This window comes from Ovis canadensis, chromosome 2 (genome assembly GCF_042477335.2).
Source record: "Ovis canadensis isolate MfBH-ARS-UI-01 breed Bighorn chromosome 2, ARS-UI_OviCan_v2, whole genome shotgun sequence".
Classification (NCBI taxonomy): domain Eukaryota; kingdom Metazoa; phylum Chordata; class Mammalia; order Artiodactyla; family Bovidae; genus Ovis; species Ovis canadensis.
The window spans coordinates 144,365,945-144,371,944 of NC_091246.1; positions in this window are offsets into that span (position 1 = coordinate 144,365,945).

Sequence of the window (6,000 nt, forward strand, 5' to 3'; positions counted from 1 at the left end):
GGCAGATTCTTTACCAGCTGAGCCACAAGGGAAGCCCGAGATCTCATTTAAATGGCAGTAAAGAAGAACTGAAAAGAATAAATGCAAATTTGTCATAAGAATAAACTCAAAGATGGAATTGTCAAGGGAAATGATTTTAACATATTTCTGGAAGATGAAAAGTGGATAAAGTATCTGCGTCCAGTAATTAAGAAATAGGTAATTCAAACTGCCTTTGATGTCAAATAGTAAATTAAGAAAAAAAATTTAAATATACCTAACTAAAGGCATTGGAAAGCTAGCAAGAGAGTAAAGAAATACTGAACCAAGGTCTAGGAGAAGACAGAAATTCTAAGAGGATAGCTCAGCACTGGGGGTAACTTTTCTTCTGGGAGACATTTGCCAATTCCAGAATAGACAACTAAGAAGAAGACGCTGTTAGGCTGAGCAGTGTGGGGCCAGTGGGACAAAAGCTGGGCTCTTGAACATCTAATCTCCAACACATGCACACATACTCTGACTTGGATTGCAAAGAGCTCCCCTCTAGCAGATAGGGAACCAGATGCAGCTGCTCTCACAGGGACTGCAGGTCCATTTCCAACCATCCCAGACTCTGAAGTTAGATTAAAGTTGTTCTGATTTATTCATGCCCCAGCAAATATTACTGTCTTATAGAGGAAGAGAATATTATTCTGAGCCTCCAATTACCTTTACAAACAACTTTGTATATATAATTTCCATCATGAAACAAATAATAACTAAGACAGTAAGAAAACATGAATGAGAATCATATCTAGTAAAACTAGATTTGATTTTCTGGTTAAGAAACCAGAGAGGGGAAACCATAAAAGCAGCCATGGAAAAAGACAGATTACCTTCAAAAGAACAATTTGGCTAAAGCTGACCTCTCAACAGATACAATGAGAACCAGAAGATAAAGTATTGTCTTTAAAGTTCTAAGAGAGAAAAAAAAAAGTGCTAAGAGAAAATAACTGCCAATATAGAATTATACACTCATCAAAAATATCCTTCAAGAACTAAGGTCAAATAATGATACTTTCAGTTGAACAAAACCTTATAGCAGCAGACTCACTAAAGGAAACTCTAGGCAGAAGGAAACAGATTCTAGAACAGAAGGTCAGAGATGTGGGAAAAAATGAACAGATATGAAAACAATAGTAATGTCTTGTGGGATATAAAATACGTGTTAAATTAAGATGCCCCATAACAGTGGGAATATAGTCAAGGAATATGATAGATAGATAGATAGATAGATAGATAGACACTGTGAATAGTGTTTTAAGGTCTTTGGATTCTTGCATTATCTAAGAAGAGGGTATAAGCAGCATAAGCAATACTGGATTTTGATAAGTCAAGGGTACACACTGTAATGTCTTGGGTAACTATAAGAGAACGATAAAAGTGTGTGTGTATATGCCTAATAACATAGCCTAAGAATGTATAAAGAAAAAAATTGACAAAAATAAAAAGGAATAGGAAAATTCACAATCACAGAGGGAGATTGTAACATACTTCTCTTAACAACTAACAACTAATAGAAGCAGTCGAAAAATCAGTAAGAGTGGGAAGATGACAATTGTCAAACTTGAACTACTGTGTATAAATTAAAGGCTGTAGAGCACACCTAATTTTAAAGTATATATGGACTATTTATAAAAGTTTTATTCAAAAAATCATATGCTAAGCCATGGGCAGGTGGAGAAGGGGATGACAGAGGATGATGGTTGGATGGCATCATTGACTCAATGGACATGGGTTTGGGTAGACTCTGGGAGTTGGTGATAGATAGGGAGGCCTGGCATGCTGCGGTTCATCGGGTCACAAAGAGATGGACATGACTGAGCGACTGAACTGAAAGTCTCAACAAATCATAGTAGATTAATTCTTTGGCCATAACACAATTAAGCTAGGTTCAACAACAAAAAGAAGAGAAAATGCCTGTATGTTTAGAAATTAATAAATTAAAATTCTAAAAATCTTATTTAAAAAAGATCATAAAAGGAATGAGAATGTTTTGAGCCCAATAAAAAAAATCGGCTTCCTTGGTAGTTCAGCTGGTAAAGAATCTGCCTGCAATGCAGGAGACCCTGGTTCAATTCCTGGGATGGTAAAGAATCCAGTGCAATGTGGGAGACCTGGGTTTGGTTCCTGGGTTGAATCCCTGGGTTGGGAAGATCCCAGAAGGGAATGGCTATCCACTCCAGTATTCTTGCCTGGACAATTCCATGGAGAGAGGAGCCTGGGAGGCTACGGTCCATGAGGTCATAAAGAGTTGGACACAGCTGAGCAACTTTCGCTTTCAATAATAAAAAATACTTGTATGTTGCTGCTAATTTTATACTTAGAGGGAAGTGATAGCTTAAATGAATATATTAGAAAGGAAGTCATAAAATTCTAAAAAGTTAGGAAAAATAACAGCAAATTATATCAAAGAAAAGATACAATAACTATAGCAGGAAAAGTTTGTAAAATAGAAATCAAATAGATACTAAAAAAGATGAACAAAATCAAAAATTGTTTTCCTTAAAAGACTAATAAAATTGACAAACTTGAAGAGACTAGTCAAGGAAAAAGAGAGAGAACACAAATTATCATCATCACAAATGAAAAAGGGGACCTTACTGTAGATTCTACAATATAAAAAATATCTTAAGATAGTTTTGGAACAATTCTAAACAAATCTGAAAATGTAGAAGAAATGGACAAATTCCTTGAAAAAGAAAACTTACCAAAACTGACAGAGAAAGAAATAGAAAATATGAATAGTCATGTTAATGAAGAAATTTATTCCATAATTAAAATTTTCCTTACTTATAAAAAACTGTAGGCACAAACAGCTCCCTTAGTGAATTAAAAATTTTTTTAAGAAGGGATTATTGTCATGCTTATACCAACTATTCCAAAGAAAGACAGATTGGATATTATGAGAATTAAAATTTTACATGCCAATTTTATCATGAGCAGAGCTATAAAAATTTTTTTTTTAATTAACAAATCAAATGCAGCAGTATGTAAAAGGATAATATAACATGATAGAGTTGTATATATTATAAGAATGCAGATTTATTTACATTAGAAAATCAGCATAACTATTTATCAAAATAGAGGAGAAAATTCATAGGTAATTTAAATACACGCAAAAACCAAGTATTTGATAAAATCAAACATCTACTTATAAAGAAAAACTCTCCTACATATAGAAGAGAGAGCAAACATTTGGTAAAATACTAAAAGTTTTCCCTTTGAGATTGGGGAAAAAGTAAGAGTCTTACTGTTAACCCTCCTAATTACCATTGTATTAGAAATCTTAGCCAGGTCAGTATGGCACATTGATTATAAACATGATTCCATTTTCTCTCTCTCCATGTACCTATGCCTTTTGTAACATATCTGACTTTGCAGCACCTCCCATCAAGAGATGGATTCTATTTATCCACCTCAAATCTGGGCTAGCCTTGTATTTTGCTTTGGTTTAAAGAATGTGGTGGAATTGACAATGTGCCAGTCCTTAAGAGGCATCTCTCTTGGAGACAGACACTGCCACTGGGGATAACAGCAAATTGAAGGATGAGACCACATTGAATAGAACTAAGTTAGCCCAGCTGTCCCTGCTGTGGCTCTAGATATGTAAGGAACCCAGCCAACATCAGTAAAGCTGCTTAGCTGACCTGCAGCTAATTTCAGATGCACAAGTGGGCCCTGGCAAGAACAGCTCAAATAACAGAAACATTCAGCTAACCCATAGACTTGCGAGAAATACGTGGTTGATTTGGGTGGTTTACGGTGCAGCAATAACTAATTGAAACAGGCAGTGATTCAAGAAAAAACAAAGTATAAATATTGAAAAGGAAGAAAAAGTATATAATTATTTGCAGAGGGTCTAACTGTATATGTAGAAAATCCAAAAATATCCATAGACTTGTGAGAAATATGTGGTTGATTTGGGTGGTTTACAGTGCAGCAATAACTAATTGAAACAGGCAGTGAGTCAAGAAAAAACAAAGTATAAATATTGAAAAGGAAGAAAAAAATCTATAGTTATTTGCAGAGTGTCTAACTGTATATGTAGAAAATCCAAAAATATCTACAGATACATTATTGGAATTAACGAGTAAATTTAGCCCGGTTGATAGATCTCAAGTGCAAAATATCAATTGCATTTCCATATAAGGACGAAGTCTTATTCTGTTCAGTCTGCTATGGCAGAATACCATAGACTGGGTAGCTTAAACAACAGAAATTTCTCACAGTTCTGAAGGCTAGGAAGTCCAAGATTAGGGTGCTGACAGATTTGGTGTCTGGTGAGAGCCTGCTTCCTGATTCATAGGCAGCTACTTTTTCACTGTATCCTTACATGCAGAAGAGGCAAGCAAGTTCTCTGGGATATGTTTTATAAGGGCATTAATTCCATTCATGAGGGCTCTGTTCTCATGAAAGTGAAAGTGAAGGTCGCTCAGCCATGTCCAACTCTTTGACCCCCATGGACTATACAGTCCAAAGAGTTTTCCAGGCCAGAATACTGGAGAGGATAGCCTATCCCTTCTCCAGAGGATTTTCCTGACCCAGGAATCAAACTGGGGTCTCCTGCTTTGCAGGCGGATTCTTTACCAGCTGAGCTACCAGGGAAGCCATGACCTAATCACGGCTTGCCATCAAATAAATTGGGGATTAAGGTTTCAGCATACAAATTTTGTGGGGACATAAACATTTAGTCCAGAGCAAGCGGGAGTCTGAGTGAACTCCGGGAGTTGGTGATGGACAGGGAGGCCTGGCGTGCTGCGATTCATGGGGTCGCAAAGAGTCGGACATGACTGAGCAACTGAACTGAACTGAGGCAACAAATAGAAATTTTTACATAAAGATTACATACAGTACAAATTACATATGGTATATAGGAATACAACTGACAAAATAGGTATAAGATTTCTCACATAAAACTCTGAACCATTATTGAGAGAAGAAATAAATAAATAGAAGGATATGTCATGTTCATGGATTGAAAAATCCAATATTGTATACATGATAATTCCTTCTAAACTGACTTATAGACTCAAGATAATTCCAAAGAAATCCCAACAGGTTTTATTTCCTCTAGAAGTTGACTAATTCTATAATATACAAAGGGACCAAACTAATCACAGGTGTTTTGGAGAAGAAAAACAATGTTGGAAGATTTGCTCTGCTATATACTAAGACCTATTATCAAAGTATGGCATTTAAGGTAAGGATAACAGATAGATCAATGGAACAGAATAGAGTATCTGGAAACAGGCCCATGAACACTTGGTTTATGTAAATAGCAGTAATTTAGAACAGTAGGAAAAGGATGGCCTTTTCATTAAATGGGGCTGAGACAACTGAGTATCTATTACAGAAAATCTGAAAATTGACCCTTACTTTCCACCATTCACAAAGTCATTTCTGTGTGGGTTGAAGATCTAAATGTGAGAGGCAAAGCAATTAATGCTTCCTGAAGATACTAAAGGCAAATATCTTTATAACCTTGTTAAGTAAAAGATTCTTAACAGGCTATAAAAGACCACTAATCAAAAAGGAAAAGATTGATATGTTGTACTATGTTAAAGTGACAAACTTTTTTTCAATCAAAAGGCTTTTTAAGAAGAAGAAAGGGCAAGCCACCTAGTTGAGGAATTATTTGCAACACATATAACTAACAATGTATAATACATTCCTTGAATTAAAGGAAAATAGTCAATCAATAAAAAACAGACATGTAGCAAAAGGAGACATCTAAAATGGCCATTAAACACATATAAATATGCTCAATATCATTATTAGTCAGCGATGTGTGAGCTAGAATTACAGTAAGACCCTACTTTATACTTGTCAGAGTGCTCCTATGAAGAAGACTGATCACAGCAAGCGCTGGTGAGAATGCAGAACAATGGGAGCTTTCTTATACTACCAGCATGACTAAATTTGTACATCACTTAGGAAAAAAGTTTGGCATCATCTACTGAAGTGAGGGTATGTGTACCT